Source organism: Homarus americanus, unplaced genomic scaffold (genome assembly GCF_018991925.1).
Source record: "Homarus americanus isolate GMGI-L3 unplaced genomic scaffold, GMGI_Hamer_2.0 scaffold33468, whole genome shotgun sequence".
In the NCBI taxonomy this organism is placed as follows: domain Eukaryota; kingdom Metazoa; phylum Arthropoda; class Malacostraca; order Decapoda; family Nephropidae; genus Homarus; species Homarus americanus.
In genome coordinates this window covers 4112037-4134131 of record NW_024714177.1, presented here as the reverse complement: position 1 = coordinate 4134131, position 22095 = coordinate 4112037, and the positions used below count along the sequence as shown (strand labels likewise).

The window sequence follows — 22095 nt, the reverse complement described above, 5'->3', positions numbered from 1 at the left end:
ATAGTTTAATTCTTTCTGGTCACCGGAATTTTGATCACACTAAAGATAACAACGGCGAGGCAGACCTGGGTGGCGTGGTATCTTCACAGTGATCAAGAGAGACAACGAGAACACTTGTATTGATTCACCTTCAGAGTATAGTAAATATTTACATTTTGTCAGCCTGTTGTTCGCTTCTCAGCCTGAATGATGGATGTGCCAGGATTTTTTTTTTTTTCTGAAATGCAACATTAAAGTTAACAACTAAATGACAAATTATTATTGGTCGTTATTCGTCAAGCTTCAACAGTAACACCTCTTTCTTAATCCATTTACGCTTTGAGTTTTTCTTTTACACACAACTTCCCTTTCACAGTTCTCGTTCCCTTGTCACTCCCTTGTGTCTGACTGCGCATTTCTTCTCTTGTCTTTCTCACCGCTCAGAGTCTGGAAGAATCTTTACGTAACTGTTGTCTGTCTTGCCTGGTCCAAAGTCAACGGATCTTATAACGCTCAGTATAATTTTGATGTTATTTTCTAGTCATTATTGTCCCCTAATAGCTGTTGCTAGTATATATGTCCAGTTGATTCGGAATAATTTGTATGCTATTTTGGATTTATTTTTATCAGTGGTTCATGTGGTCACGACGTTTAACGCAATTCTCATTATAACCTTTTCCCTGTGTTTACTTCCATGATGATATATTTTTTGAGATATTTCATTCTACTTACAGTAAAATAGATAATGCATTTCCGTTTTGCTACAAGTCAAGACAAGTTATTTTCATTTGTTTGTACGCTGAATTGTCCTCTAACGTACAATATGGCATCCAAATTATAGTTAACGAGATCCGTTTATTTAGTACCACCAGTCGGGGATAAAATTAACGTTAAATTTTTTGTGAATCTAAGACTCGGATCCTTATACTGACACCAACATGTTTGTCTCTCAGTCTATATATGTCTGTCTGTCTATATGTCTGTCTGCTTGTGTCTGACTGTCTGTCCCATTTTCATAAAGTCTGTACACATGCCATGTCCACGTCATTTCAAATACTTTCCCTCTAAGTCTTGTTGCGTCTGAATGTATATACCAGTAGAAATAATCTCTGATAATATTCTGTCCACTCATGAATTTCTAAGAAGATATTTCCTCACTTGTTCTACGAGAGAGAGAGAGAGAGAGAGAGAGAGAGAGAGAGAGAGAGAGAGAGAGAGAGAGAGAGAGAGAGAGAGAGAGAGAGTTACACTAAAATTTTCGTCATCTTTTTTTCTGCTTCTAATTTAATACAGCACTTAACCTCTTGATGGTGTGTGGTCACCCACTGCCAGTGCCCAATAAAAAAAATACCATGAACAATGACAACATTCAACATCTACAGTTTTTGTAATAAAATATTTTACGTCGTAAGCAGTAATTGTGCACGACATGGTGGTGTGTGGCGACGGCTAGTCTAGCCCACGACTCTCAACGCTTCGAAAGTGTAATTTCTGTCGTAACTGAATCTGTATGAACGCACCTGAGCGCTATGTTTGGTTGCGTTAAGTCAGCCAAAATGTCCGTCTTTCCTAAATGACTGACAATGTTTTTCACGCAAGGGATTTATATTTTAAGTAAAGTTTAACGCAGCCTACGACTACCGCTTATATGTTTTTTATTTGAATTCATTAAGAAATAGTTCATACAGTACATGCATACATATTACAAATAACAGTCATTTCGTCATCCTTGAAACATGTATTCATACGAGTGCATGACTGCATGTGTGAATGTATGCATACTGTTTCCGCGTGAGTCCTGAGTCCGTGTGAGTGTATGTGATCACTAGCTCACAGACAAGAGAATGATGCAGATGCAGCTCAAATGTGTCTTATTGCCAACATAATTCCGAATTCATGACAACACATACATGAAGTCTTTACAATAAATCGATAGTCTCACCCAGGTGACACGTCCCAAGTATCCTCCATCCGCCATTATTTAATTGTCACTATTTATAACTGGGTGAAGTATTACCAAGTGTTCCAAAATTTGAAAAATAAGACATCAGTTTTTAGGAAAATGGATGAGAGGGGGATTTTAATAAGTGACGTTTGGCAACACTGACTAGGAAATACCAGCAGCCAATCAATATCTGACTTCTGACCAGCCCTTTGACTTAAGATTTTTTATCATTCTTTAGATATGACTTCATTCGTCTGTGTCTACAGTAGAAGTCACTTCCCAAATTTCAAGTTGTTTAGTGCACTGTATATGATTTTAAGGTCATAACATTTTGACCACAGATGTCCTGGGTCCCCCGCTACCATAAACACAAAATGCGCCATTACATACCTCTCCAAAATACGCAAGTTCATCCATATACCAAGTTTAATCGATATCCATTCATAGTTATCACGGTCATAAGATACCTGAACACCCAGTTTTGTTTTGGTTTTGCCAGGATGAGAAGTCTTGTTTACCTTTTCTAAAAATACCGTGTTTATTTTAGAATTTGGGAACATTTATCGTAAAAAACAAATACTAGCTTTCTTGTGCGATGAAGTATATGATACGTAGAAATAAGATTTGTAATTTTACCATTATCAAGTTGATCAAATTTAGATGCATTCTACGAGACGCTGTTATCAGACTACAGTAGTGTTTACTGTACTCCTTGACCCAGGATGAGTCATACCTGATAAGTTCAAGGTCGAGAAAGAATACCATTTTTTATCCCAGATAATCCCTATTATTGTAAGAGAAAGTACTCCTATGATGACTGACCTGTTCGTTATTAAAGATAGCGGAAGAAAGCGGTGAAAGGATTACTTCTTACCGTTGGTAAATGAATACAACGGTAGTTAGATAAATAGATATATTCCGTAAAATCACCATAAATGTTCACTGGTTCAACAAAGACTGTGCTGGTATTCAAAGGTAAACAGAAAGGCGGTTCAAGATAGCCGGAGAAAGTTGATAAAAACTTAGTTCCACTGAGATTTTTATGTGTGGTTAGGGTGACTAATCAAATAATAATCAACCTTAAAAAATAGGTAAATGAATTTGGTGTGTTTATATCTTCACATCGAGAAAGAGCACAGTATTGTTACCGCTCTCCCAAATACCCAAGGTACTGCACTACATTCAATTGAATATATATTAGTATTTGTTGCTAATACTGTAAGAGAAAGGGCTCCTTTTTAGTGCCTCTTCATAAAGAGAAAGTTTTCTGTTAACTGTGGCAAAAGTGTTAATTTCTTCCTATAAGAAAAAGTGTTCCACTTTTTTAAACGATACCCGAAATGTTCACGAATAGATAAAGTGGAGGAAAGTGGTGAATATTTTGTCTTCCACAAATTGTTATTTATGTGCAAATGAGTTTCTATTACAATGAGAGAAACCAATAGTTTGCTGTGGGTGAAAGTTTTCTATCTTGTATAGAGAAATAACTCGCTTCCTATTAAAAAACTGTAATATGTTTAAACACATTAGTGAGTACCACGAGGTTAGTTCAGGTTTAGTTATATTAGGGTAGGTTAAGTTAGGGTACATTAGGTCAGATTGTTAGGTTAGGGTACATTTTAACGCTTAATACTATATAATGCGGCCAAGTTCTACTGCTTATTGTGTATCATGTGGCCAAGTTCTGATATTCATTATGTACCACGTGACAAAGTTTTACTGTTTACTGTGTGCCACTTCACAGTCCGTTTGGTGTTTAATTTCCCTGAATAACTTAGCATCGTCCGCGAAAATCTGGATGGAGGAGTGTATAGCTTCTGGCATGTGATTTATGTAACAACAACGGGCCCAGTACACTGCCTTGTGGTACCCACCCTGCTTGTCACAGGTACGCAGGACAAATTCGTGTCATTAATCACCACACACTGCTTGCGCTCACGAAGAAAGTCTTTGATCCATGCTAGGACGTTCCCCGAATCCTGTACCTTTCCAGTTTAATTTTAAGTTTTTCATGGGGTAAGCAGTCGATATTGCCACCACTTTCTAGGATCTGGCTCCACACATCCAGCATCTAAAATAATTGCGTTAAGCAGGAGCATCCTGACATAAAACTATGTTGGCACTCCTTTATTAGCTTGTTACGTAGATGATGTTCAATCATAGCATCTCGTATAATGCTCTCTAGATCTTTACGTATTATGCTGGTCAGGATCAAAGGCCATTAATTATTTATGGAGTGGCTATCTCTCAGTTTGAATATAGGACTCACATTCAGTACGCCATTTTTCAGTCAATGGGATCTGTTGCTCATCCATGCACCTGCAGAATAGGATTTTAAGGGGCTCAGCAAACTCGTTGTACAACTCTCTTAGCACTCTGGGACGAATGCTTTCAGGGTCTGGGCTCTTTTGAACCCTCAGCTGTGACAGTTTGTTTCTTATGCCCTCTTCTGATAACATAATGTGGGTCAGTGCTGTGTCAAACCGCCTTTCCTCAAACGTGGTGAAATTGTCCACATTATCTTTTGTGAACACCGGATAAAATAGTTTATTTTATGCCTCCGCTTTGTCCTGATCAGAGTCTGAGTAACTACCATCTTCAAGTCTCAGATCTGATACGCCCACACATGTCTTTAATTTCGACTTTGCGTAACGGTAGAAAGGCTTTGAGTTTGACGGCCTCGCTTGTAATCCGCCTCTGAGACTCTATTTATCCCTTCTACACACTGACTTTACTTGGTACCAGGACCTAGCATGCACCCTTCTCTCGATCAGTCGTCGCGACCCATCTCTTGAATTTCTGCGATTTCTTCTTAACTTTGTATCACTGCAGTTGATATGGTCGTGGGTATATATTTATCAATCAAATAGTTTACTTTACTGACTATGATGTTCAGGGTAGTATCCGCGTTCTTGTTTACCAGCGAGTCAGGCCAGAGAGGATACCCTTCATCTTCTCCCTCTTCCTGTCGTAATCGCCACTATAATATTTGAACTTTAGCCTGCTCTTATCATTAAATAAGTAATAGTTAAATCTAAAGAACAGTGTCACATGACGACTGGTGCCAACGTGGACTAGATGTTCCAACTTGGCCTCCATACCCTCCTCGTTAGTTATGAAGAGGTCCAGCTGTTCGGTTGTCTGTTCCCTCTATCGTGAGTCGGAATAGAAAATTGTCTCTTAGAATTCTACTGTTTATTGTGTACCATAAGGCTATGTTTTCGCTTGTTTAACTGTCAAAAGCTTTGTCAGAAGTAAAATTCGAACCCACACCCTCAGAGAGGATCAGATTGCCCAAGACCCTTTTACCTGAAGGGAAGTTTTACCTTGAGTCTGGCGCCTTCGACCACTCGGTCATCCTGACCACGACTAATTTTATTATTCATATTCTCAAAAATTTCCCCGCCCTCCACACACAATCTATCTACAGTGTATACCTATCTGATTTAAATAAGGTCAAATTAATGCTTCATGCTGTTGTTTGTTTGTTTCATAAATGACATGCCTGACGTTGTACACTCCTCCATACAAATGTTTGCCGATGACTCCAAGTTATTTCGGGAAATCGGGAACCAAGCGGACTGTGAAGAGCTGCAGAAGGATCTCTGTGAGCTCCAAGAATGGTCGAAGAAATGGCTCCTCAGATTCAATGTTACGAAGTGTAAGAGGATGCACCTGGGGTGTACCAACGTTAAAGAAGCGTGTCATATGTCCCAACGGGGTGAAGAAACTGCACTATTTGAGGCTGAATGTGAGAAGGACCTAGGTGTGTATGTTGACAATGAGCTGAAGTTTTGGGCCATTGTGAGAAGAAGGTAAGTCAGGCAAATAAATTATTGGGTCTTATAAGAAGGTCGTTCAGATATCTAGACGGTCTGTCCCTCGTAACGATCTTCAAGAGTGAAGTGCTTCCCCATCTGGAGTACTGTCACCCCATCTGGTCACCGAGATATGCTAGGGACTGTCAGTTGGTTGAAAATGTTCAAAGAAGGGCCAGCAGACTGGTGCCTGCACTTCGGCACCTCATCTACCCTGAGAGATTGGAGCGCCTGAGCTTGCCTAGCTTATACTACAGACGAGCAAGGGGCGACCTAATTGAGATGTATGAGCATCTCAAGAGGCACTACTCAGTCGAGTGTCCTTACTTGGAGCTGGCGGACACTTGCCCCACAAGGAGTCACAGCTCAAGATTGAAGAAGCCGCAAGTCCAGAAAACTGTAAGGGCAAACTTTTTCAGAGTGAGGGTTGTAAACAATCTGCCAGAGTGTTGCGACGGCACCGAGTGTGACCTCTTTCAAGACCAGACTTGACCAACACTGGAGCAGGTTCAGGTACATTCAGGAGCCGGTGCATGCCCAGTACTTACCAGCAGTGCGAAACAGAGACGTGACCGATCGCCCAAGGAGCTAACAAGCCGATCAATGGTGAAGAGGATAAATGTAAAAGTAAAAGTAAATAATAAATTTATGAGTATTACTGTAATTTGTCGCATACATGGATGGGTTTTATTTATACACTATTGCGTTATGTATCTTTTGTTTCCCCTAATATATTAAGACCCAAATCCTACTTCATATTTTTTTGTTTGGTGAACTTTATTGTAAATTTATGTAGTCTCTTGTAAACGTAACACTCTAGTCCAGTGGCGGGCCATGTGCGGCCCATGAGGCTTCTGAGTGCGGCCCACGAGACGTATGTTTGACCATCGTGTTATAAGGTAATCGTAGATACATATTGTAGACCGCCCCCTCCTCCCCTATATTCTCTTCAAGTGGCATAATATGGGAGGCGGTGCATTGAACGTTCCATTACTTGTTTATTTAATGACTATTCTATTACTAGATAAATATTTTCTATGGCTCATCAAGAACCATAAGACCTGTGTTTAATGTATCTTTGGCTATTCATGGGGTCATGGTTAGTGCATATGCCAAATTCTAATTTTGTGACCCACCGAGATGAAGTAAGGCCACTCAAATGGCCCACCGACTCTATGGAAGGGCCACTCATATGGTCACATCACTAGCCCAGGTTGCCTATCTCTACTCTGTAGTCCCTCATAATGTTATCATGTAAAGTTAACACGAAATGATTGTATACATCTAAAAGTTATCTTGGTTATATAACACTGTCACGATGATTACAGCTCTACTCTCCGATGGTTTATTGGTCTGAAAGTTTAACGTATAGTAACCTAACCTTATCTTACGCCAAGTGAATTTAGTTTTCTCTATGGATTTTAACCATCAAATCATTCAGCCAAAGCAAGGTCTTTAGTACAACATTTTACACATACTGCAATTTCGATTGTCTCCTTCGAAAGCAGTGCATTATGAGAAACTAGCAGAGCTAACTGGCTTCACCCGAATAGAGGGACTGGAGACAGTGCACGACCATCCCCAAGCTCACCCACACCTCCCTACCAAATTTCAGCTCTCTCTAAAACTGTGGAAATGCAAAAGAAATACAAATACAAAACAAATTTCATTCAAGCTTAAGATTTAAACACCGACCTACCAGGATGTGACGGAAAGATGGCCTCAAAATGACGTCGTGCTGTTACCATAATTACTGTTATCATAATTTCAGAATCAGGTTTTATATAAGTCATAGAGCTTCAACAATGGTGTATATAATGTTAGACTGTGTATAGCAGTGAATCGTCTCTACCAGATCAGAGTCGTGATCAGTGTGTCTGTGTGTACTATATGCCGGGGCTGTAGGGGTGGAGGGCTACACGGTGGGCGGTGTTACTGTATGCCGGGACCGGAGGGGGGGGTGGGGGTGGGGGCTGCAGGGTGGGCGGTGTTACACATGTGACAATTTCGTCCTCTTCCCATCATAAAAAAAAATTGTTTGTCAGGAGTGGGATTTGAACCCACGCCCTCAGAGAGGACCAGAAAGCCCATTGCCCTTCTATCAGAAGGGAAGTTACCTTGAGTCTGGCGCCTTAGACCACTCGGCCATCCTGACGCTAGTATTAATGAATTGTAACTATTAATACACCTCCGCGTCATTATACCTAGAGATTAAAGATATGTTGGGTCTTGTATACGTCGCCTTTAGTTCACACTGACAATAAGGATAAGAAAGTTTGAGGGGCCTTTTGAGGAAGTGTATTATTGATGTCTTTAATTATTAGGCGACAACGATATCACTTTGTTAGAAGCTTGAGTCTGGCGCCTTAGACCACTCGGCCATCCTGACGCTAATATTAATGAATTGTAACTATTAATACACCTCCGCGTCATTATACCTAGAGATTAAAGATATGTTGGGTCTTGTATACGTCGCCTTTAGTTCACACTGACAATAAGGATAAGAAAGTTTGAGGGGCCTTTTGAGGAAGTGTATTATTGATGTCTTTAATTATTAGGCGACAACGATCACTTTGTTAGAAGCTATAAACTCTCCATACTTTGCAGTTACCCCTTGTAAACGTTTTCTTTTCCTTCTTCCTTTTTTTAATTGTTCGCATTGTATTTTAGTAGCCACTTATACATATTCCTACCCGTTGTATCTTTTCCGACCAAGCTGATACAGGTGTACGTTACGTCGACAGCTGGGTGACACATGCTTAGGCCTGTTTAGGAGTTAGGGAATGACACATGTTCATAGCCTCGATAAGTGTGTGTGTGTGGTAAAGGCAGGGTGTAGGTCCTCTACTGAAGGGGTGTTGGTGAGTGTCTTTTAAGAGACTTCTTTGATAAACAAATAAATAGATAAATAAATACATGGAAAGAGATAGAGAGATTCATTAAAATCGTTATATAGTTACTAGTTCCTACTGGTTATAAGAGAGAGAGAGAGAGAGAGAGAGAGAGAGAGAGAGAGAGAGAGATTCATTAAAATCGTTATACAGTTACTAGTTCATACTGGTTACAAGAGAGAGAGAGAAAGGGAGAGATTCAGTAAAATCGCCATACTGGTTCACACTGGTTCAACATGTACAGTACTGCGTATAAACAGTGGAGGTTTACAAACAATAGTAGAGTAACTCAGTTCAATAAAAAATAACCCGAGTAAGACTCATTGTTTATTTCTAATGGGTCCCTGTTATAAGTGAAATCTGTGCTCATTAATTTCTGGTTATGTAGCGTCTATGCTTAAATTCATTTATTGCAATTTGTATTATAAAATCAGTTTAAATGTCTATGTATATTAGTTATCATTTGTGAACGAACGAACGAACGAGCATGAAACTAAATCATCTAAAGGTCAGGATGGCCGAGTGGTCTAAGGCGCCAGACTCAAGGTAACTTCCCTTCAGATAGAAGGGCAATGGGCATTCTGGTCCTCTCTGAGGGCGTGGGTTCGAATCCCACTCCTGACAAATGTTTTATTTCACATTCGAGAAATTGGTGACCCTCAGGTAAAGTAGCACTGTGTACAGATACTGTACTGTACACACCGCCGATGTTGCAAGTGTTGCCGAGTCACAGCGTTGATATTTATTTATGAATTTGCAATCATTTGTTGCTGAGCGTGATATCCTTTCTCTCCCAGAGTGTTATGTAAGTCACAGTATTCTGCATTTTTCTTGCAACTCCATCAAGTTACTTGGCAGCGCTGGTTCTGACAAATGCTGCAAATTCTTTACAGCTCATAATATTATTGTTAAAGTGAACTAACAGTTCTGCCTTTATTAAGTCTACACGTAAAAGATTTCTTTCCTCTGTCCAGAGATTCTTCACTACACTGAAGATGTGCTCTACATACGCATTGCTGGGTGCTATTACAAACACATGTTGTACGTCCTGGAGTATGTTTGGGGAGTCTTTGAGTGTTGGAAAAATTGTACCCACAAATCAGAGGAGTTGGCTCGTTTCTATGAGCCATCTCTTGCGGTGATGCTGAGAAAAAAAAATTGTGTAATGTTCTTCATGGCAGGTGGCACTTCACATATTATTCCAATATGTGGGGGGATGTTTAAATTAAAAATTACAAAATATTTTTAACGAATTCTATGGTTTTTGGTGTGACCGAACATTGTGCGCCCGGTCAAAAATCGAATATCTGGCAAGCCTACAGTTATATTCATTCACCTAAATGCTAAATATCTAATGAAACAAACTCTGAAAAACAAGATCTACCAGAACGTTTGACATTCCTCTGGCCACGAACACTCGCTGATCTAAAGACAAACTTGAAAATAATTCGTGAGTGTTATTTTAGTGCCCGAGTCAGTGATGATGTAAACAGGTCACCGTTCTTGTTGGAATACATTTGTTGACCCAAGGAGATGTATCTTTCTTAATTATTAACAGTTGATGTTTTTAGAGAATGATCTGACTTAGAGCACTAGCTTAAAGACCTTAGTCCACTGGTTCCTAAACTGGGTTCCACGGTAATATTTAAAGGGGTCCAGGGCAATATTTCAGGGGGTTCACGTTAATATTTCAGGGGGTCCACAGTAATATTTCAAGGGGTCCAGGCAATACTTCAGGGGGTCCAGGGCAATATTTCAGGGGGTTCACGGTAATATTTCAGGGGGTCCACAGTAATATTTCAGGGGGTCCAGGCAATATATCAGGGGGTTCACAGTAATATTTCAAGGGGTCCACAGTAATATTTCAAGAGGTCCAGGCAATACTTCAGAGGGTCCAGGGCAATATTTCAGGGGGTTCACGGTAATATTTCAGGGGGTTCACAGTAATATTTCAGGGGGTCCAGGCAATATATCAGGGGGTTCACAGTAATATTTCAGAGGGTCCAGGCAATATTTCAGGGGGGTCCAGGGTAATATTTCAGGGGGTCCAGGGTAATATTTCAGGGGATCGACGGCAATATTTCAGGGGGTCCACAGCTTTATTTAAAAACTTAAGACTATTACAGTAGTGAACGAGTTGTGAGAGCCGATGTTAACATTATTAGATACGGGCAGTATTTAGATTAAGTTAGAATTTGCTGAATTAAATCCAGTTGATTAGGCTAAGCTATAGAATTGGTTAAATTACATCTGGTTGGTTAGAATAGGTTAGGTTTAGTGAGGTCTCTTTGGTTAGATTAAATTTGGTTAGGTCTAGTTGAACTAGGTTAAGTTAAGTTTAGTAAAGTGGAGTCTAGTTGGTTAGGTTACATTAGATTTAGTTAATTTAGGCCTAGGTGCCGTTTTTGCTGCCATGATTGGTTATATAAATACACAGGCTGTACCCACTCGTTGCCTCTCTCTCTCTCTCCCAAGCACATGACAACTAGCTCATATGGATCTATCAAACCGGCTCCACATTCCTCTCCAAAGTCGTACAATGAACATTTTTTATCTGAAGACGTGGGTATGTACCTGATTCATTTAATCTAAAAATCACACACACACACAAATATCGCATCCAGAAATAACATTAAAATTATATCGAGACTTTAATTTACCCAGACAGTCACCTAGTACCACTTACGAGAAAAGACCTCCAAAGAATTTCACCTTAATTTTGTCTGGTGTAGAGTGAAGGTACTTGAGTAATATGTAGTTTCAAATTGATTTTGAAGCGATTTTTGGGTGTTATTTTTGTGTTGTTGTGTTTTTTAGCTTATTGTCAACCAGTTAGAGGCATCCTCATATCTCTGGTAACAAGGAATATTTCACCATAAGGAGCTAAGAGAATCGGGACTTTAGCTGGGTTGGCTAGTGTGAGGAGGGTGTGACGCAGCGATTGGTATTTATAGAGACCTGTAGCCTGGTGATGTAAACCTCCGGAAAGTAAACATACGGTACGTGTACTTGGTACCTTGGGTGTGTCTACAAAAGCCCATGATGAGATTACACATTCAAGACTAACGTCAGTATGGTACATCCTCATTTCCTAGCATACGGTAGCCATTAGTTCCTGCTGGAATTGTAAAATACGCATCACTAACGACCTCTATGCGTGACTTACAGGTCCACCTAAGGCACAACGGAACTGGTAAAGCGTAGTTAGGTAATGATGGGGCACAAATCCCTTCAGTCCCGTCCTCCCTGGATCCGGCACCGTTAAGAGACTTTGTAAATAAATACTTAAAAAGGATTCTTAAAGCGCATCTACTATACCCAAAATACTTGGCAGGGTTCACAATAAGCGTAACCATCGTTGCTGGCATCGCGAAACAAAGACTAAAGAATCTGGACTCGAGCAGTTAGGGTTAAATTTTAGGAAACAACTCACTTGTAGATGGATATTCTATTATGTTACTTTTTTGGGGGGGGGGGCAATTCAAAGTTGTTGTTTTGTCATTCACATGAGTTTAATACATCACAAGACTTGGTTACATCTAAGAGAAGAGAGGAGAGAGAAAGAGAGGAGGCTGTGGGAGGGAGTATCGTTGGTGGTTAAATGTAACTTGTGGGTAAAAATAGATAATTATAAATATATATTGTGTGTGTGTTCGCATTATACGAGAGAATTTGGTGTTACCGTGTAGCTTCTGTTGGTGGGACTTGAGCACTGGTCAACTACCAACCCTCCCGGAGATCATTAATAAAGTGTGTACTGGTCGGGTGTCGGGTAGGTGGTGAACAGATGAATTGTACAGTTAAGTGTGTGTACCAGCAACCCCGCCTCTACCCACATCCCTCCCTTCCTCCTGCACAACACAATACTACTCTGACCTTGAACACAATTGCCAGTCATTGATTTATCTTGGTACAGTCCTGTCTGGCGATGTGTACAGTAATTGTTTTGTCCTTAAGGTGTAGTTCACTTCAGGTTACTACAATTAATATTAGAAACACACACACACACACACACACACACACACACACATCTCTTGCAGGAACTCCGTCAAATGCCGCAGTTCAGGTACATTCGTAAAAACGCAAATTCCAATATTATGACAGGTAGACGTGTGTGGCTGTGGACGGGTCTTGAGGTACGTAGGTTTGTCACACTACGGACACACATACCGGGGTGGAGGAAGGCGTATTAATCCTTTCCGGGGCAAAGGTTTCTCTCTCAGCTCAATAAAGCGTCTGTGTTTGCCAGAATAAAATACCTTAGTGCGACATGACTCTCTAAACATCAATACATTGTTTACCACTGTTTATATACCTGGACTGTTGGTGAACTTGCTGAACCAGTCTGAACCTGTATACACACACACACACACACACACACACACACACACACACACACACACACACATTCTAAAAAAAATCGCTGTCACTCACCATCACACCTTCCAGTTACACTCCCTCTCCTTCACTCCACCACCGTTATTACCACCACCATAACTACCAACACCCCTACCGCCACAACCACAACCACCACTACCACAACAACCACCACCACAACCTAGTATCCCTGACGACGACTGGCTGAAGTTGGCGTCTTCCAGTCAAGCAGGACACAAGCACGCAAGCGGAGGTCCATAATTAATCGTGATTTATGAGTGTTCAATAACGATCGTGAGGGGAGGAAGGGGGGGGGATGTGGGGGAGAAGGGGGTGTGGTGGGAGGAGGGTGAGGGGTGTGGTGGGATGAGGGAAGGAGGGTGAGGGGTGTGGTAGGAATGATGGGAGTAAGGTGAGGAGGATGTGGGGAGTGGGGGAGAAGTGTGTGGGTTAAGGGGAGGGGTGGAGGAGGGGGATGGAAGGGAAGGTGAGAGAAGTAGGGGAGGGGTGGGAGAGGAGAGGGTAGGGGAGAGTGGGAGGAGGGAATGAGAGGGCGTGGCATAGAGCCCTCCCTCCCTGAGTCCCGTCCTACCACTCCCCCACCTCCGCAGTCGCTTGCCTGCAGTGGTAACCGGTGTTGCTGGCGCTGGGCAATGTCTCTGTACAGTATGTATGTATGTATGTGAATGTATGTATGTATGTATATGTGAATGTATGTATGTATGTGAATGTATGTATGTATGTATATGTGGATGTACAGGTATGTATGTATGTATGTATGCATGTATTTATGTTCAACTGGTGCAGACCCCACAACCCAGGCCCCACGAGACTTCAAAAACCCATTACATCTATTAACATCCTCAGGGCTTGAATATTTTTCGTGTTATATATCAAGGATTTTACTGAATTTCTATCTATCTATCCATCAGTCCATCTATCTATCTATCTATCCATCAGTCCATCTATCTATCTATCCATCAGTCCATCTATCTATCTATCTATCCATCAGTCCATCTATCTATCTATCTATCCATCAGTCCATCTATCTATCTATCTATCCATCAGTCCATCTATCTATCTATCTATCCATCAGTCCATCTACCTATCTATCTATCCATCAGTCCATCTATCTGTTTCTCCATCAGTCCATCTATCTATCTATCTATCCATCAGTCCATCTATCTATCTATCCATCTTTCCATCAGTCCATCTTTCCATCAGTCCATCTATCTATCCATCAGTCCATCTATCTATCTATCTATCCATCAGTCCATCTATCTATATATCTATCTCACCGTCATGATACCGTTACTACTGTATATACAAGTTTCTGTTCCTACACTTTAAACGGAAACCTGAACTTTATATTGATAATTCTGGGGTAAAGTGTGTGTGTGTGTGTGTGTGTGTGTGTGTGTGTGTGTGTGTGTGTGTCCCTAGGATCACGTGAAAATTCCTCCCTCCAGTTTATTTCACTTTAAGATTAACTACTAAAATGCTAACCTAACCTAAATGCTAACTTAAAATAACCTAATCTAACCTAACCTAGCACTAACGCAACCTAATTTAACCTAACCTAACACTAACGCAACCTAATTTAACCTCCCCCAAGGCAGCGTTAGGGCGTTTACTCCCCAGGTGAAATAAACTGAGGAGGGGACACTCTTCACGTCATCATTGCTAACAAGTCAGAATACAACGTAGTATATGTACAACTGCTGACGACGCTGTTGCTGTGCCCCGGGTGTGGACAGTAATAGAGAACGTCTCAGCGTATCAGTATCGAGTACCAAGAACTATTTCAAAAGCTTCCCAATTGACAAGTTCTGTTGACCATCGTGATGAGGGTAGAGTGTCAAGGTACAGTACACCTTGAATAAATTAGCGCCAGACTGTCTTGAGAATGTGGACGTATGTTTTTTTTTTTTTTCGTTTCATATATATTTTTTCTTTTGTGTGAGTGTTTTATATGATTATTATTATTTTTTTTAAGGGGAAAGAGTGTTCGTTTGTCAGGTAATTTTTACTGGCGGAGTGACGGAGTGGAAGGAATACAGCTCGAGATGCTGCTGTTTTGAAGGGGTTTTGGTCATTGTTGGCACACACACACACACACACACACTCACTCAAGTACGCACGCGCACACAGCCTCTACTATACGTCCTCTAGTAGGCCAAAAGTCATACAAGTTGTTGAAGTGTGTGAGAGAGTTTTGACACCCTCAAGCACGCACGCACGCACTTGCCCCCAAGCATACACATACACACACTTGTACACACATACACATTAATATGCCCATGCTCAACGCTACACCCAGAACCACTGGACTGGATGTGCGCCTTGCTAAGTCTTATGATTCAAGACGTATTCTTTCTTATTCTGCCTGGTTCATCATTAATAGCCCCGCCATCCACTTTCGCTTTAATATGAGTGCTGAAAAGTCTCTTGTTGTGGCACATTTCTGTTTTAAAACATTATGATTTATAGATGAGCATATAAAGAACCTTCACCTGTACATGTAACACTAAGTAAATTGGAAAGCATAACGCAAAAATATAAATATTCATAATTTAACGATCAGGGAGCAGCCTTAATGACCAATTCGTTGCCAAGGCACAAGTTTGACTCATGACTGATTTACCATTATAAACTGGCATGACTAGGCCATGGTTAATGTATAAGTTGACTTAATGTGTACGTGCTTATAAACTTCAGTTGCTTAAATACAGAAATACAGTAACAATAAATGGTCAGCAGTTAATATTACTGGGCAAGCCTGGCAAGACTGTGTTTATACTTGCAACTTGGAAGAAAGAAATATGCCTGTAGACTGATCGGCAACTCGTATCACAGTATGCTCTTAAAACACGATCATTAAAAAATAGGTTCATGGGAAGCCTCCATGACTTCACTGAAGGTTATACAAAACTACATACATTTTTTTTAAGCAGTATGTGAGTAGAATGAGTTTGAAGCAGCAAAAGAACAATTTTCATTCGTTGTCACAACACGATGGTATTCTTGGGCTGATAGTTGCCAAGATCTGGAGGAAACACTATGCAGGACTTTTAAGACATAGAAGAACATTAGTCAAGATGCCTTTAATAATTAAACAATGCTGGCCAACGTTTACCATCAACTAGCAAGGTGATTTGTTGAACTTAGATACATTTTCTCTCCAATATGGTGCAGAACCTCAAAGGGCGGGTTTATCTTCACTGTAGATAAACCTGCTTTTTGAGGTTTATTTCGCCATAGGAAATATCATATTAAGAGGATGACGAGTTGTGACGTCACTAATGTACTCGATCTCTGGCATACATTGTAATAACCTCATATCACCTGAACTGATAAAATTCCTTGATCTGACTTCCCAGATTTAGGTTGAACATCAAGTACTCTACCTGGAAAATTCTTTTGGGGGGTGAATGTAGTATAGTAGCTTAGGGTCAGATTTTGCATTTATAATACAAGGAAATTTATACTGGTTTACTTGAGGTTTGATATGACTTATTTATTTTAGGACCTGTGTTTGGTTGGGGTAAGGTGTAGTTTATTTTGAGTTAGGTTGTGTTTGGTCACTAGTCACTTTTGTCTCAGAAACTATACCTTTAACCATTTTTACCTGTGTCTTATTAATCAAAAGTAACAGATAAGTACAAGTGTCTGATATTTGTGTCAAGTAATTCCTATGTGGCACAATATCATGAAGGGGAAGTCTTAACCTATATAATTATACTCTGTTAACATGACTTTGTAACCAGGATCGAGAGCAGATTTTATCAATGCAGCTGATTGGCTAGCCTAAATTTGTATGCTTAAAACATGTTTATCTTTTAACTTTAGAATATTTTACTTGTGTATCTTATGCAAATTTTATTTAAGAGTCGTGTTTAAAGACAGTTGTATGATTATAAAATACTTTTTTAACTTTGGGTGAATTTATGCGTCATTAGGGGTAACGACGGTATGAGCGCCAATGCTTCAGGATGAGGTGCATTAGGTTAATCTAGAGCTCTTTATTATTTAATTTCTTCCCTTTATATTCTGCAATTGCAAGTAATATTAATGTAACATTCGGAATTTTGCTGTCATAACGGTGTTCATTCGAAAGAGGAGAATTCAAAGATTACTTTAAAAACTGTATTGAGAACCTATTCACGTTACCATTAAACGTAGAATTTGCTAGATTTAGCAAGAGTAATTCTCAAATATGTTAGGGGCTGTATGGGTGGGGGTGGGTCAGACCAAGCATCTTCATCTAGGATTGAATGAAAACACCATCTGACTGGGTTTACAAAACACTCATTCATCCAGCCTCACCACGTGAAGTCAGTATTACCCTAGTATGTTGTCCAGGTTTTGTGGAATTGCCTAGCTTATACTACAGACGGGTAAGGGAGACCTAATTGAGGTGTATATGCATCTCAAAGGGCACTACTCAGTCGCGTGCCCTTACCTGGAACTGGCGGACGCTCGCCCCACAAGTGGTCACAGCTCAAGGTTGAAGAAGCCGCAAGCCCAGAAAACTGTGAGGGGTAACTTTTTCGGAGAGAGTTGTGAACTCTTGAACAATCTGCGACGGCACCGATATACTGCCAGATTCTACTTTTACTTTTACTTTTATCCTCTTCGCCACTGATCGGCTTGTTAGCCGCTTGGGCGATCGGTCACGTCTCTTTTCCTTTATATTCTTCACCAAAAGGTCGGCTCGCTAGCCGCCCGGGCGATCGGTCACGTCTCTGTCACGCACTGTTGGCAAATACTGGGCATGCACCGGCTCCTGAATGTACCTGAACCCGCTCCAGTGTTGGTCAAGTCTTCTCTTGAAAGAGCTCACACTCGGTGCCGTCACAACACTCTCTGGTAGATTGTTCCAAGAGTTTACAACCCTCACTCCGAAAAAGTTTGCCCTCACGGTTTTCCGGACTTGCAGCTTCTTCAATCTTGAGCTGTGACCCCTTGTGAGAGCGTCCGCCGCAAGTAAGGACCTCAACTGAGTGAGTGCCCCCTGATTATAAACCTCAACTAGGTCCCCCGCCCGTCTGTAGTATAAGCTAGGCAAGTTCAGGCGCTCCAATCTCAGGGGCCTACATATACACCACCCATCATCACTACATATAACACCATCCACCATCACTACATATAACACCATCCATCATCACTACATATAACACCATCCATCATCACTACATATAACACCATCCTTCATCACTACATATAACACCACCCATCATCACTACATATAACACCATCCACCATCACTACATATAACACCATCCATCATCACTACAAATAACACCATCCATCATCATCACTACATATAACACCATCCATTATCACTACAGATCGGTAAAGTAGTTTCCGAGATTCTCGTGCGGACACACAAACACAGACATACGGTAAATTTAGTATAATGTTTGTGTGTAGCATAGAGCATTTTTTTATGGCTGCAATAGTGTTTTACTTTCCGTTTTCTAAGTTTTGTTTCTTATCTTCTCATTATTGGCTTTCACAATCTGTCTAGCTTTCTCATCTCCCTCTCATTTATTTTCTACTTAATTCTTTCCTTCCTCTCCCGCGGTGTTACGTTAAATTTTACATTTTTAAACCATATTTACCCTTTTACGAAAGTTTACTCAGTGTAAAATGAATTTTCCAATACCAATTATTGTATTATCATTATTTTTAAGAAAAATTCCGAAATATTTTTTGCAACTGCAAGTCTATATTGTAAATTACGAAAAAACAAAACATGGCATACAATTTTCACAAAGTATTAAACGTAGATATGTTTATATGCCTTCATAGCTCAGTGGCTAGAGCGCTGGTCTAGTAAACCAGAGGCCGGGAGTTCGATCCTCCCTGAAGGCACTGTGGAATATATAATACCTTTTGAAAAATATTCATATATATAATTTTATATAAAATTATATATTATATTATATTATGTATATTCAAAATTACGATAATGGTCACTTCATTATTCCTTCAAGACAAGGAGTGGCCAGAGTAGGATTCGAACACACTCACAGAAGGACAGTGGAGATAAGGTATCGTGTGTACCTTTAAATTCGGAGAGGGTAAATGATGTCAATAAAGTGGGATTCGAGTGGCGGTTTAAGGTATAATAGACCTCTCTGCACCTTTAAATTCTGTGTAATCGATATTTTGCTTCGCCTATAATACCGCTTTCATTATATCTGTACAGTATTTGTCTGTGATTGCAATAGCTTTTATAATGTTTATCTACTTAACATGCATGGTGCACTGTCTCAGTGTGCGCTACAAATATAAGTCAATTTAACATAATAATTTCTTTCATAATAATGCAGAATTAGAAGTAAGGAACTAATTAAAGTTAGCTTTTGCCTTAGTCGCCCAAATTGAGGGGTAAAAATTACAATGTATTCTAGTAATATCTTATAGATCATTCACCCTTCGTCAAAAGTTTGATTCTAACCCAATACCAACGTATAGTGAGGTTATATATATATATATATATATATATATATATATATATATATATATATATATATATTCAAGACATCTTCAGAGGCAACTGAAGATGTCTTGAATAAACGAAAGCTAAGGTACTCCGTTGTTTCCATTTTCCCCGTGTGATTTTATCAAGATATATATATATATATATATATATATATATATATATATATATATATATATATATATATATATATATATATATATATATATATATATATATATATATATATATATATATATATATATATATATATATATATATTAGTGCAACCTATAGAAAAAAATGGAAGGAAATTATCTACACTCTACAGTATTTATAATGAATGTCAGGAGTGGGATTCGAACCCACGCCCTCAGAGAGGACCAGAATGCCCATGGCCCTTCTACCTGAAGGGAAGTTACCTTGAGTCTGGCGCCTTAGACCACTCGGCCATCCTGACGATGCGCAACACTATGATATATGGTAGAGTGATAGATGTTTAAGCGGCAACGACATATACATGATAATATATACCAAGAAGGAATGCAGGAACGGAGAGGAGACAGGTTTGTCGAATTAGGACGCTAGATGTACAGATCAGGGCACTTCGTAAAAAAAAATTTGAACTAGAAAAACATCATTTGTCAGGTTAGGGAAGGCGGGTTATTGATTGGTCTTTTTTTTCTTATCCTCTTTCGCCACTGATCGGCTCGTTAGCCACTTGGGCGGTCGGTCACGTCTCTATTACACATTGTTGATAAGTACTGAGCATGAACTGGCTCCTGAATGTATCTGAACCTGCTCCAGTGTTAGTCTGGTAATGAAAATGCTCACAAACAGTGTACCAGTAAGATGACTTTCTCTTTATATCATTTCAACCTTTTGAGTAAGATGCCACTCCAAAAAAGGTTATGTTTATGGTTACGCTGATTCCAAAAACGGCATTGCTTTTGTATACCATCAATATTTTTTTTCATAAATTAGCATTCTATCATACCCATGATTTCAACAGAAATAAAAAAAATGCATTGTTGATGTAAACTTATTATTGCATTTGCTAATGTAAGGAGTATTTAACTAATATAGCTTAATCTATAAAACTAATTGTGCACATTACAGAACAACAAATTCTTTATCAACAATTGCCCCAAATGGAAAAAACTACAACACTATATTAAAAATGGACATCTGACGACATTTTCTCTTGTAATCCTTGTGGTAAATTAGTTGCATAGTGTTGTTTGCCAATAACACTAATGGATAAACAGGTTTGTGAATAATAATGAAGAATAAACAGGATTAATTAAGAATAATAACTTACAGCTACGTACATAGTACTGTATAGTGAATAACTATGAAGAAAGAGCCTTGTTAAACAGGATGGTGAATAATAAGAATATAGGTAATTGGAGAATATTGACTATCGAGTCCCCAGGGGGTATCGAACTCCCGACCCCTAGTTTACAAGACCAGTGCTCTAGCCACTGAGCTATGGAGGAACTTTATTGGCTCACAGGATTAATATGAAGAGAACTCTGATTAATAAATTCATATCATCGTTAGGAAATTTGGTTCCATAACGTGACAAAATCATTGTCAGGAGTGGGATTCGAACCCACGCCCTCAGAGAGGACCAGAATGCCCATTGCCCTTCTACCTGTAGGGAAGTTACCTTGAGTCTGGCGCCTTAGACCACTCGGCCACCCTGACATATATCCTACTAGTGAATTTTCGCGGGTGATGCAGGTTTAAATGAGCAATATATGTTGAATTGTTATAATTTATTTCTTTTGTTATTGAAAAAAATAAATTTGTCAGCTATTGGTTCGATGATCGACGCAGATTACAGGCTCTCCTGACAATGACCCTAAGTTAATAACCTCTTTGCCACGATAAAGGCTGCGGCACACTGGGCACTTTCCTCCAAACATGTCCGTTTTGCTGGCTGTTGACCTGACGACCCAGCAAGCAGCAGTTTTTCTGCTGTTGCGAGAAATAGACAACGGTTGGATAAATTAGAGGGGATCTTTGCTGGCCGGATTAGTGGTCAAATGAGATTCGTTTAATTTCAAGTAAAAATTTAAATAAATCATGAAACAATAATAATTTAAAATATAACATAAACGGTGACATATTTCTACTTATTCGTCACTTTAAAACTTCTTTAGTATTATTAAATCATTATTCAAGGTCTTCTTTGACCAGCCAGCCGCTGCTACTTTTAAAGAAACTTCACAATGCACCCAGTCTTTTCTTTAGCTTTTGCAGACGCCTCACTTGCTTCAGCAACTGAAGAACTATAGCTTAATCCTGCATGGCCTCAACTGTAAGAGCAACGGGATCCATGGCGAACCTCGTCTAGGCGCTTTGTTGCTGTTGTTTTCGTCGCGTTGGGTCAGATGCGCCAACAAAACATTCCAGTGTGACACAAAACGTCTCTTTGTTTGCCAAACATATTTGGAGGAAAGTGCCCAGTGTGCCGCCGCCTTAGGTTAACTTAACTTAGGTTACCTTCGATTAGATCAAATTGGGCCAGCTTGTTGAGGTAAGTTTAGTTGGATTGGCTCAGTCTAGATTAGGTTCAATCAGTTTAGTTTG

The 22095-nt window shown here is 39.8% G+C and overlaps 5 non-coding genes across 5 annotated transcripts; 2 read left to right on the top strand and 3 right to left on the bottom strand.

The window, feature by feature from the left end:
* Positions 1-7781: 7781 nt before the first annotated feature.
* Trnal-caa lies at positions 7782-7897 on the bottom strand. The gene is made up of 2 exons: positions 7860-7897; positions 7782-7826 (listed from the first exon to the last, which is right to left on the bottom strand). It is a non-coding gene; the product is annotated as a tRNA-Leu (tRNA).
* Positions 7898-9141: 1244 nt separating this feature from the next.
* Positions 9142-9257, top strand: Trnal-caa. Its single transcript has 2 exons — positions 9142-9179; positions 9213-9257. It is a non-coding gene; the product is annotated as a tRNA-Leu (tRNA).
* Positions 9258-18814: 9557 nt separating this feature from the next.
* Trnat-agu lies at positions 18815-18887 on the top strand. Its single transcript has one exon. It is a non-coding gene; the product is annotated as a tRNA-Thr (tRNA).
* A 954-nt stretch (positions 18888-19841) lies between these two features.
* On the bottom strand, positions 19842-19957 carry Trnal-caa. Its single transcript has 2 exons — positions 19920-19957; positions 19842-19886 (listed from the first exon to the last, which is right to left on the bottom strand). It is a non-coding gene; the product is annotated as a tRNA-Leu (tRNA).
* Positions 19958-21091: 1134 nt separating this feature from the next.
* On the bottom strand, positions 21092-21207 carry Trnal-caa. The gene is made up of 2 exons: positions 21170-21207; positions 21092-21136 (listed from the first exon to the last, which is right to left on the bottom strand). It is a non-coding gene; the product is annotated as a tRNA-Leu (tRNA).
* Positions 21208-22095: the final 888 nt, after the last annotated feature.